Below are 13,096 nucleotides of genomic sequence, written 5' to 3' on the forward strand. Positions count from 1 at the left end.
GATGTATGTGTCTAAATGTAGGTGTTTTCATATATATATATAGTATGCACTTTGCATGTATTTTGTGAGGTTTGATGCCCGTTTCGCGCTTAATCGTCTATTATTTGCTTTGTAGGGCATATGGAAGCCATGGAGAACAAGAAGATATCATTTTGGCAAAAAGAGAAGAAAAGCAGAATTTTCATACTACCCCCATACTACCCAAGTATGGGGGCCGTATCTGAATAGGGAAATGGATTGATTTGGTGTTCGTCCAGATTTCCATACTACCCGAGTATACGGGGCCGTATGGAAGCCGTATGCACCCGTATGGAACGCGAATCTAGGGTTTCTGAGTGCTATACGACCCCCATACGACCCCTATACGGCCCGTATGCCTCGGGGGGTATATATACTCACTTTTAGGGCTGATTAAAGAACTTTTTGCTTGCCGACTTTTGGGAGATCATTTGGGAGATTTTGGGCGACCTTGGGGAGGAGAAAAAGGGCGAGAAAGCTAGAAGATCATTCAAGCCCAAGGTCCAAGGCTCTCAAGGCAAGAAGGCAACATCATTCAAAGGGGAGATCGATCACGACTTGAAGGAAGGAGAACCGCGGCTAGAGGAAGCGTCATTCGGCATTCCTTTGGCGGGGGAAGTGTCATTCGGCATATTCTCGCCTCATCCTTCACCATTTCATCTAGGGAGTGTCATACTATGTCTTTGTTTCATGTTTTGCTTGATTGTATGCTTTGTTATGAGATGATGACACACTAGACCCCCAAGGCCACCGGGTGTTGGTGAACCTTGGGGGGTTTTATCATGTATTTTGGATGATTACTTGTTAATTCTATGCTTGGGTATTTTTTGAGATCTAATCCATTGTTTTCAAGCTAAGTGTTACACCAAGGAGAAATCCGTAGCTTTTTTATGAATGATGCATGTAGATGTGATTTGCTCGCATGTATTAGGTCATGAATGGATTAGAAGGGGATTCTTGTATCATCACGCCGAGAAATCGGGTGTTTGATAGCCCTCCATGTAGGTTTAATCCGAAGAAGAGTAGGTTTATTCCTAAGCGAGATTTCCTTGTACTTAATGCAATCGTAGGAATGTAGATTTGGAAGAAATTCCTATCTATGTTCGTATGGGATTAGGGTTCAATCGCCGAGAAATTGGGGTTGTTCTAATCTTGGAATCTCATGGTCCAATTTACCCTTGCATCTTTAAATCATCATCCATGTTGCATGATAACCCCTCAAGGGGATCCACATCCATAGGCCTTTGCACTTCATTGATTCTCTTGCTTGCTTATTGCTTGTTCTCTCTAATTTGCTAGCAAATCTTGTGTTTAGTTTTATTTGTATTTAGTAGAGTAAATCCATCACTTAAGATCTTAGGCTAGATAATAGCTCGAGAAGGAGTAATAGGAGATCCTTAGCCCCGTGGAATACGATCCTCGTGTCTTTGCACGAGGTATTACTTGGCGATCCCGTACACTTGCGGGGAAGCGATCAACATGTAGAATCAGAACAATTCATCCCACACACATATGCACGGTGGTATCTGTACGATGTTGTACTCAAAGTCTCCATAAAGTAGGTTAGTACCTGTGTTATTCAGAAGCTAAAGGACCATCCCCTATACAGGGTTGTTGACATACAGCGGGACATATTGCATGAGCATGGAGTCAACCTATCGTATAAGCATTCTTGGTTTGAGAAGTGTTTACTCGAGGCATTTTAAAGGGAAGTGAGATAGTGAGCTAGTAATTTGTTGGTATAATTTGTAGGCTAGGTGGTGGAGATGAACTCAAGCAACATTGTTATTATGAGAAAGACTGTGAGGGGTTTGGATGTGTTTCTTTTTCTTCCATGCTTGTGCCATTGGATTCAAGATGGGTTGCACGCCATCATTATTCCTTGATGAAATTTACTCGCTCAAGAAATATACAGACATTTTGTTGGGTGCAATGGATAAAGAAGGAAATTAAATATTTTTCCATGTATCATTTGTTATCATTGATAATAAAATTGACCAAAACTAGATGTACTTTCTCCCTACACTCAAGGATGAATTGTATGGGGATGATAATTATGAAAAGATTATTACATTTGTACCACACAAGTCAACACTACTACAAAAGTTTTTCCTTCTTCCTCGCATGCATATTGCTTGTAATATTTAGAGGTAAACTTTATTAAGGGGAACATCAGACATGGCAAAGCCTTAAAAGAAGAGTGTTGGATTATTTTTATCAAAAAAGTATATGCGTGCACATCTAAAGAATATGACAACACAGTTAACAACATTTATCTACACTGGCACAAAGGCATCATTGGCTACATCAAAAATCCTATATCGCTCACTAATCAAACTATTTGTTCAAAGAGGAAAAATGAGATGAGATGTACTCCAATGTGGTAGAGTCATTCAATGCCTAGATTAACGAGATGCCCCACCATTTAATCATGGTGGACTAAAGAAGGTAAGGTTCCAATACCCTTCAAGTATATTATCTTAATCATGTATTTACTATTATAGATTAGTGATTATATTACGATGCACTTCCATTTATTACCTTAGCTTTCCACTTGAAAGCGACTTCACACTTAATAAAACCAGTTTCCCCCTTTTATAGAGTTTCCATTTAATATACTTCATTTCCACTTATTATGTAGAGTTTCCACTTAATATATTGGGTTTCTCTTTATTATTCTTTATTCTCGCGTAGGATTTACTTTTCCTGTGTAACCTAGGTTCAAAAGTATGAATATGATGCATTTCTCCCATGAACATTCTAGCCACTAGGAGACTCACATTTGCCCTAACATACACAAGAAGCTTGAGGAAATTATAGTAGAGAGTTGTAGGCTCATGTTCATCATTTTGACAGGGATTATTGTGAGGCGGTTAACCAGAACAACTACACTATCAATATACACTATGAACATGCTCATGTCATAGGTGGGAAGTCTATGGCATCCTTTGCAAACATGCTTGTACTATTATAATGCAAATGAACATAAGTGTTCGTTACTATGTCGATAACTACCTCATCTGAAGGCTTACAACTTGATGTATGCAAAGGTCACTTCCCCAATCATGGATAATGATAAGCTAATAAATGATACCTGTGACCTCCTTTATACCCATTGACCACAAAGAACCCACTCAATCATCTATGACATAAGAGGATAGAATCACAATCTTTTGATGTCCGCAAGTTGCCCTGCAGTCCTTTCCATGACGTTGGTCACAATTAGAGATCTTGTAATGCAATGATAGGTAATGGAGCAAGGATAATTTATACATGTACATATACATTTTTTTGGTTAATTAGAAAAAACAAACATTTTACAAGCAAAATAAGCAATAATGAACAATGTTGAGTGAGAACATGATGTAATAAGTAGATAAGTAATATAATAAGCAATAACATAAAATAATAAGCGAAAACATAAAATAATAAGCTAAAACATCTAATATTAAGTGAGAATATTAGGTAATAGACAATATTAGGAAGGAACAATCAATAATAAGTATGAAAATGATATAATAAGTGTCACACCCCAACCCGCGAGCCCACAAGATGCGACAACAGCCGCGACAATCCTAAGGAGGGACGCCCCATCTCTCAACCCTCGGGATGCCTCAAGGCTATTAAATAATCCTAGAATTCAACAATATCTAACACAGATATAGAGTGGAGAAGCACAATGATACACAGCGAAAGTAATAACAACAACAACAACAACAACAACAACAATGACAATAAGTACAGAAAATAAAGAGATGCATAAACATGTAGGAAAGAAACATCGACAATAGTAAATGCTCATACACAAAAAGTTTAAGAGTTGTTTAAATACCAAAACCATGAAACATAGTTTTCAACCTACTAGTGGATCCAAGACTCAAATAACTTGTTCATGACCAAAATAATGTACATGAATAGAAAGAGAAACAAAGAAGATAGGAGCTCAACACGCTGCCACACAATCGCACCAAAAATCTGTAATAGATTGGCAAAAGGAAAGAAGGGTGAGCAACCATAGTTACTCCGTAAGGGGAGGTTAGCACAACTCTAACAAAAAATACCAAAATAATAATCATGAATCACCAAAATAATACTTTACTAATAATATAACTAGTTTAGAACATAATTACTTTTAATAGTAAACTTTGTCACAATATAATAAAAAGAGAGTGCGAAGAAGGCCTTTTACCTCAACTAGGGTTTTACAACTTCGAATCCACAAATACCAAACACAAGGTTCAAATTATGAAAACAAGTTAAACATGAAGCCAATCTTTCACCATAAAACATATAAATCAAAATAGTTCTAAATATAAATATAACAAACTAAATAATATGAGTTTTGAAATAAATAAACAAAATACTCATGCCAAATCAAATATGTGGGAGACTGCCTTCCTAAGAGTGACAGTTGGGCTTCGGTCGCTCACCACAAATTCAAGATGACACTAAAAATGAAACACAATGGGATAAGTCTCAAACTCAAATGCAAGAAAACATCAACTCAAAAGAATAATTAACTCATAACACACCCAGCATGAAATGGTCTAAAAACCTCTCCAAACCTTCGCCGTGGCCGCGTCTAGGTTTAGCGGCGTCAAGGTACTCATGTCCTTGACATTAACCCATCGGTTCACCATATGGAACTTGAATGATGATTAATCCAGTTGTAGATTTATATTTTCAGGTTGATGCTATCACTAGAAAAATTGATCAATTTATCAATGTTCATCAACAACACAATCCATATCGCATCAACTATCATCCAAATCAAAGGAGCTACCCAAACCTCTTGTGGGATATTGATGGACAACAATGGGAAGCACCTCAACAAGAACTTCAATGGGATGAGAAAGTTGAAGAAGATGTACTTCGGTTGGAAAGAGTGTTACCAAGATTGATTGAAGCAACCGATGCCCGTTTCCAAAATATTGAGGCCACATTAAGTTGTCACGATGTCTCCATCAAAAACATTGATCATCAATTAGGAGAGGTCTTGGACATGCTTGCTAAGAAAAAAGAAGAATTTGAACAAGCAAGGCAAGTGTCTCCGGGACATGATGAGGCCATGAGCACAATTGAAGAAGTTGGGCAAATTGAGTACATTGGTGTGGAAAATGAAAAGAAAGAAATTGAATATCATTTTGAGATTTTGGATTATGTGAATGAAGATTATGCTTGTGAGCGAGGAAATTTTCAAGGGGATTTGCTAGTCTCATGTTCCTTTCAAGTTGAAAATCACAAGAAGAAACAAACCCCAAGGTAATGGAACAAGCATCTTTCTTTAGGATTGATCAACTCTTACAACGCAAGAAAGTGACTTTGGGAAGGGAAGAAGATGTGGGTAGGAGATTGAAGCCATCCAATGACCCACCTATGCTAAGCTTGGACAATTCCCAACCCAAATTGTTTCCTTGGAGGCCAAAAGTAAGATGGTTGGACTCTCCAATTAATATTCCACCCCGACAACTAGATTCTTGGTTTAAAGGAAGTAGCTATGCAATGTCTAGTCGGGAGGAACACACTCTTTTCAAGCCTCCATAAGGTAAGGAAGAGGTACATCAAACTTAGTGACGTAAAACAAGCACTTCTTGGGAGGCAAACCAAGTTTTTAAATGTTTTCTAGTTTAGATTTTCATTTCTACAGTAATAAATTCATGAGTGAGTGCTTTGATGAATTTTTGTTGGTGTTGAAGTTTTCATGGAAAATTTTGGTGATTTAAATTGATTTTTGTGTATGTGGCATGGTTGAGGGTGTAATTCATGTTTATAGTTGAAGAATTAGTGTTAATTAGAAGTTTGGAGCCTTGCGTGGACTGTCTGCAGAAATTTTGCAGCTCACGCGGTCGCGTGGAATTTCCACGCGGCCGTGTACAGTTCCCATGCGGGGGTGTGGAATTTCCACACCCCATGTGGCTTATAAGAATATGAGGGGTCACTTTTCATTATCTTCATCACATACACTCTTCATGTCCCACTTCTCCATCTTAAAGAATCTGAACTTTTGAGCACAAAACTATGTTTCTTCAACTCATTTGAGATTTAAAAGTGTTTTGCCGGCATTTGCATTAAGTTTCCTTCACCAATTTGCACCGGTAAGCTTCATCTTCTCCCATTTTCTCCATGCTCTTATTTTGCCAATCCATGAATTTTTATTGGTTTATAAGTGTTGTTTTTCATGGAAAATTTTGTAGAAACACTTTAGAATGCATGGATCGAAAATTTTTGGAAGAGTTGGAGCCCAATCATGGCTTCTTGGCCATGGTTGGGCGCCCACGCGGGCGCGTGGCCGGCCCACGCACCCGAGTGGGCTGGCGAGCCGTTCGGCGGCGCGCCCATGCGGGCGCGCGACCAGCCCACGCGCCCGCGTGGGCTAACCAGCCGCGCGGCCGAGCATCCACGCGACCGCGTGGCTGGGCCACGCGGTCGCGTGGCCTTACTGCCAGGCCAAGCCGCGAGCCCACACGGGCGTGCGCCCAGCCAACGCGCCCTCGTGGGCTGGCCAGCCGTGCGGGCTGGGCCACGCGCTAGCGTGGCGCCCTTGCCGGAGACCAGAACGTGCCCATGCGGGCGTGTGGCTTCCCCACACGCCCGCGTGGGCTGGAAAAGTACCCAATAAGGCCAGAAAAGTGCTTGGCTTGCCCTCCACGCCCGAGTGGAGCCCTGTACTCATCAAATTCATGCTTAACTGACTTCTTTTGAAGCTTTATTTGTAGGTATGACACCAAGGACCGAAAAACTTGTTCCGAAATGCTTTGATTTCATTCGGTTAACCTTGGATAAGAACATTCTTTTGGCACACCGGCAACACCAGAAGACGACTTCAATTATTGAGGCATCCCACTCATGATTCTTTAGTTTCCTTTACTTATGTTTTCATTTTTTTTTTAGTTTTTCTTTATTTTATCTTTTAGACTTTAGTTAACTTTGTGTTTTGTTTTGTTTGTGCGAGTTTGTGCTTCATGTGTTTACTTATAAGAACTTGTACATCTTTTCTATTTTGTTGAGCTTCACTGAACCCCTTGTCTATGTGCAGATGGCCTTGAGAGTGATGTTGATGGTGTTTTAGTCATAGACACGATCAAGTGCTATTGTCACATGGTCGTGTGAGCATCACAACCCGATGAACACAACAAGCCCATGAGTTAGACTTCACCAAATGATTAATGAGGAATTCAGGGGAGTATTGTTTTAATTGCATTCCCACACACATTATGCTTCCATTGTTATTATTTTTATTGTGCTTGCATGCGTACATTGAGGACAATGTACATCTTAAGTGTGGGGGAGGGTTCACCTTATACATGACTTTTACTTGTGTTTTCATGAGCATGCTCTTGTTACCAATGAAGGTTCACCTTAGGGTTAAGAGTTTAATTCTTAGTTTTTGGAGGTTATAAACATGGATTTTATCATGCTCTAGTTTTCATCCAATTTTATTGAATATTTTTGTCCGATTGCTCTTTGTGCACTTTTCTCGCTCATTAGACCTATGAAGACTCTAGTTCATTATGTTTGGGACTTTAGTGTGCTAGTGTTTATATAAAAAAAAATAGAAAAATCGAGAAAAATCAGAAAATGTTGAAAAAAAAAATTGGAAATTGTTTGTACATGGGGGGTGGAAAGAGCTACCACCCATGATGTATGTAGCTACTCTCATAAGTCGGATACTTGTTATGCCCTAATGAGGGAAAGAGCTATCTCATGGGATGTGTGAAAGCTACCATCCTTTGTAGAAAGAGCTACCACCTCGAAAGTGTGAAAGCCACTCGGGAGGCATCTTGGGAAAAAGCTACCTTAGAGGATTGTGTGAAGCTACTATCTATTCTTTTTGTTTATAAATAAGTCCCATGTCAATAAGAACTTGGTAGTGGACATAGTGTTGACATGAGTTGAGTTTTTCACACACACACGCATTCAGATTTTATCACATTCATTTTTGATTCGATTGTTTGCTAGAGCATTGATTGTTTTGTCTAGTGTTTGATTCTCTCCATGACTGTAGAATTTTATTCTTGTACTCATTTGGTGAACCTAAGGCCAAGCACTTCTCTTTTCTTTCCATGAGTTTAATGTTTAATTTTTCTTGAGGACAAGCAAAGACTTAAGTGTGGGGGAGTTTGATAAGTGCTTGAGTAGACATATTTTTATATATGTTTTACATGCATTGAGCATTATTTTTGCCATGGTTTATGTCTCATATTGTGTATTTGGTGTTCTTTTATGCATATAGGTTGTGAATGCCTTGAAGAGTAAAAAGGAAGCAAAGATAGGCTATAAAAACACAATGTTGGGAGTGCTTGTTCAATTCAAGGACCAAGACACGAGAGGAGTTCATGAACGTGGACTTGTGTGCCAACTTCCAAGAAGATTCAAGTCAATTCACTAGTTGGAAGGGCACAAAGGCAGCCACATCTTCATGTTCCTTCTCTTTGTGAAGATTGCAAGACCTCTCAAAGATACGTCAATGAAGAAAAGTTTTATAGCCTACCACATGGACGTGTAGCAATCTCACTATAGCAAAATTACTGTTCATGCGCCCGCGTGGAAATTCTTGCAGCCCACGCAGGCGCGTGGAAAATCCACACGGGCGCGTGAGGGCACGTGACAGACATGATCTAAGGCTTATAAATAGAAATTTTGCCCTATTCTTTCTCATCTTTTGTGCGGCTCTTGAGGGGTGAGACGGCTAGCATTTGGAGAGGAGGTCTTTGCGGCTTTGGAGGCACTTCATCACCAACTTTGATCGATTCCTCCTCCGTCATAGCATAAAGGAAGCCACCGGTGAACCTAGGTTCGGAGTGGGTCCTTCAAGACATCGAATCTCTCCATCAAGGCTATCAGTTCATATATAAGGGGGTTTATTTCTATGGTTTTAATGTACTTTCATTCATTGATGGTGTGTTTTGTATGTTGCTCCATGGAGAGCTAAAACCCTAGAGGGTATTTGAGCTTGTGAACCCTAGGATTCTCATCTTTTGTGGATTTGCTTAGTGTTTCTATTTAATCCGAGTTTAATTAAGTTTTAATCTTGATTGTCTAATGCTTTTTTGCCTTATTGATCTTTTGGTTATTTGGTTTGCATGATTTGTTACCTTGGTGAGAGAGAGGTCTCCATTAGGGTTAGAACCTCAAGATTGAAGAGGGTTGAGAGGCGAGTCATGAGATAGTGAGCATCTCCTTTCCCCTCCGATTGGTGTATTCTATCTCCGTTTCTTAAGCTCTATGCAACCATATTTGGTGTGAGGCGTGAGATTGAGAGATTTCTTCAGTGGGACCTTGTAGGGGGTTAGGATCCTTCGCCGGGAATTAGGGTTAGATCAATCTTTAGGAATCGGATACACCTCTTGGAATCCCTAGAGTGCTTTGCGGTCATATGTGGTGTGAGGTGTTGAGATTGAGCGATTTCTCCACCGGGACCTCGTAGGGGACTAGTATCGGTGATCGGGAGGCTGGATCCGATTATATTTGGATATCCACGATTTAACTTACTCTTCATAGGAACACTTTGCTTATCCGGTACCTAATACCTGAATCCTAGGGGGAGCATTGTCCGAATACCCCACTTTTACTGATTGAGATCTCCATCCATTTCACCCTTGCATATTTATCTCCGGTATTCATTTCTTCGCACATTAGATCACCACACCTTTCCATTTATCATTAGGCTAGAAAGCAGAGAAGAAGTTAGTACTAGTAGCCTTGTTCCCTGTGGATTCGACTACCCACTCACCGGGGTAATTATTACTTCGACACCCGTGCACTTGCGGTTTACGCGCATATTCAGACGCGTGTCACAAGGCGAAGTCATTGTCCAGTGGTGGCGGAAATGGTGAACGCAGGAAGGGAAATTGCCATTATTGCGGCTTCCCTGGACATTTGGCTAAGGAGTGTCGCAAGGCAAAGCGCGACCAGGAGCAACAAGAGCAGGCCAACTTCGCACGCACCGATATCGAGGGAGACGAAGAACGAGCTTTGGTCATGGCAGAGATCACGTTGGCATAGGTTGTGGATGACGTGCCCCAGGCTGTGTACCTAAACGAGGAGAAGGTGGTGCCCGTGGATGCGGGTGATGGTGTTTTTATCTCGACACCGGGGCCAGCAGTCATATGACTAGTGACAAGAAGGCATTCACGACCCTCGACGAGACTGTGCATGGGACGGTGAGCTTCGAAGATGGCTCGGTGGTGAACATACATGGCAAGGGCACCATCATGTTCAAATGTCTCACCGGAGATCACCGCGTTCTTTCAGACGTATACTACATCCCGAGCCTTCGAAGCAACATCATCTCGGTCGAGTACCTTGACGAGAATGGGTGCAAGATCATTATCGAAGGAGGGGTGCTTTGCATCCTCGACCGTACACAAAAAGTGCTCGCACGGGAATCACTCACACGTAACCGGCTTTACACGTTGATCCTGAACCTTACAGCATCGGTGAGTTTGCTGATGCAGAAGGATGACGTCGCTTGGCTTTGGCACACCCGATTCGGGCATCTCCATTTCCGCGCCCTATACAACCTTTCACGTAAGGGGATGGTACGAGGTATTCCCTATATCGAGCATGTGGAAGAATTGTGTGAATGTTCTGTACTTGGGAAGCAGCACAAGATGCCGTTCCCACAGGCCTCGACATTTCAAGCACGACGTCCACTAGAGTTGGTACACAGTGATCTGTGCGGCCCAATCACGCTGATAACCGCAGGCGGCAAGAGGTATTTCCTACTCATAGTCGATGATTTTACTCGTTTTATGTGCCTTGAGGTGCTCAGGACAAAGGACGAGGCATTCCGCTACTTCAAGAAGATCAAGACGGTGGCTGAAGCAGAGCGCGAGTGCAAATTGCTCACGTTCCACTCTAACAGCTGAGGTGAGTTCAACTCCGGTGCATTCGTGGAATACTGTGAGGAGAACGGCATTAAGCACAACACCACTGCATCTTACTCGCCGCAACAAAACGAGGTTGTAGAGAGACGCAATCTGACCGTAGTCGAGATGGCATGGTGTCTCCTGAAATCGATGGCTGTACCGGGGATGTTCTGGGGAGAAGCAGTGAAGACTGCCGTATACCTTCTCAACAACGCACCGACGAGGAGCGTAGATGGCATGACGCCTTACGAGGCATGGCACAAGAAGAAGCTGAGTGTACACCATCTGAGGACTTTCGAATGTGTTGCATATGTCAAGAACCTCAGGCCGGGCATACACAAGCTTGCAGATCGTTCGATGTTAGGTGTATTCGTGGGTTATGAAGAAAGTGCGAAGGCCTACCGAGTCTATGATCCTGTAGGGAAGCGTCTGTAAGTGACAAGGGATGTCATCTTCGAGGAACGTCGCGCATGGAGCTGGGAGACATTCGGCGGCACAGAGAAAACAGTAGTGCCGACCACGTTTACTGCAATCTACTCCACAGAGACCAGCGTGGCAATGAACTTTGTGCCACCTGCACCGATGCCTGAGCCCATTGTGTCGGAAGTTGAACCACAAACACCTGCATCCATGCCGAAGCAGAGTCAATGGGCCATGGCACCCATGCATGACGACACCTGTGACATTGAATCAAGGCCTCGACGCTACCGGCGCATCGAGGACGTGTACAATACCTCCAGTAAGGTCACTAATGTCGAAGAAAATGGCCTCTGTTTCCTGACCGCAGAGGAACCAGTGAGCGTGGGTGACACGCTTGCCGATCCATCCTGGAGGAACGGCATGTAGGACAAGATGAAGTCGATCGTCGACAACAAGACGTGGGAATTTACGTCACTTATAGCAGGGCACCGCGCTATAGGGCTTAAGTGGGTGTTCAAAGTAAAAAGAACCCTGCCGGCAACGTTGTGAAGCACAAGGCGAGACTCATCGCCAAAGGGTAAGTGCAGCGCCAGGGGTGGATTTCGAAGAAGTTTTCGCCCCCGTGGCGAGAATATTTACGGTGCGCCTACTGCTCGCACTTGCCGCGCACTGCAAGTGGCAGGTGCACCACATGGATGTAAAGTCAGCGTTCTTAAACGGTGATCTCGCGGAAAAAGTCTACCTCCAGCAACCGCCAGGTTTCATCGATGAAACCAATGATTGTAAAGTGCTAAGGCTGCGCAAGGCATTGTACGGGCTTTGACAAGTGCCGCGTGCGTGGAACTCAAAGCTAGACTCATCTCTTGCCTCACTCGGGTTCATGAGAATCCCGCTCGAGCATGCCATATATCGAAAAGGTAATGCTCACTGTTTACTACTTGTGGGCATTTATGTGGACGATCTGATCATTATCGGCATAAGTGCTCAAGGCATTGTTGAGTTCAAAGAACATATGCAGCAAATGTTTAAGATGAGCGACCTCGGTCTCCTTAGTTATTACTTGGGGATTGAAGTGCGTCAAGGTGACGGAGAAATCACGGTGTGCCAAGTAGCATATGCGGCGAAGATCTTAGAGTACGCTGGCATGGATGGCTGCAACCCCTGTCACACGCCGATGGAGAATCGACTTCGCCTGAGCAAGCAGGACGGGAGCGGGTTTGTGGATGAAATGAAGTACCGGAGTGTAATTGGTAGCCTCTGCTACCTGGTCAATACGCGGCCGGACATTACTCAGGCGGTGGGCATCGCAAGCCAGTATATGGAGAGGCTAAGTATACAACACTGGGCTGCGATCAAGCAGATACTCCATTACATACAGGGGACATTAAACTATGGGTGTCACTACAAGTCGGGAGGAGGAGAGGTTGCTTTGGTTGGGTACAGTGACAGTGATTTTGCCGGTGATGTCGATGATCGGAAGAGCACCTATGTTATAGTTTTCTTCGTCGGAAGCAGCATTGTGACATGGACCTCACAGAAGCAGAAGATCGTCGCTTTGTCTTCCTGCGAGGCTGAATATGTTGCGGCGGCGACCGCAGCATGCCAAGGCATCTAGCTCAGTTGTCTCATCGGTGAGCTAATCAGGCGTGAAGAACTAAAGTTCAAACTGCTGGTGGATAACAAGTCGGCCATTGCTCTCTGCAAGAACCCGGTACATCATGAGAGAAGCAAGCACATCGACACCAAATTTCATTACATCCGGGAGTGCATCAAGGCCTGCAAGATGG

The sequence above is a fragment of the Dioscorea cayenensis genome, chromosome 20, assembly GCF_009730915.1.
Source record: "Dioscorea cayenensis subsp. rotundata cultivar TDr96_F1 chromosome 20, TDr96_F1_v2_PseudoChromosome.rev07_lg8_w22 25.fasta, whole genome shotgun sequence".
Classification (NCBI taxonomy): Eukaryota; Viridiplantae; Streptophyta; class Magnoliopsida; order Dioscoreales; family Dioscoreaceae; genus Dioscorea; species Dioscorea cayenensis.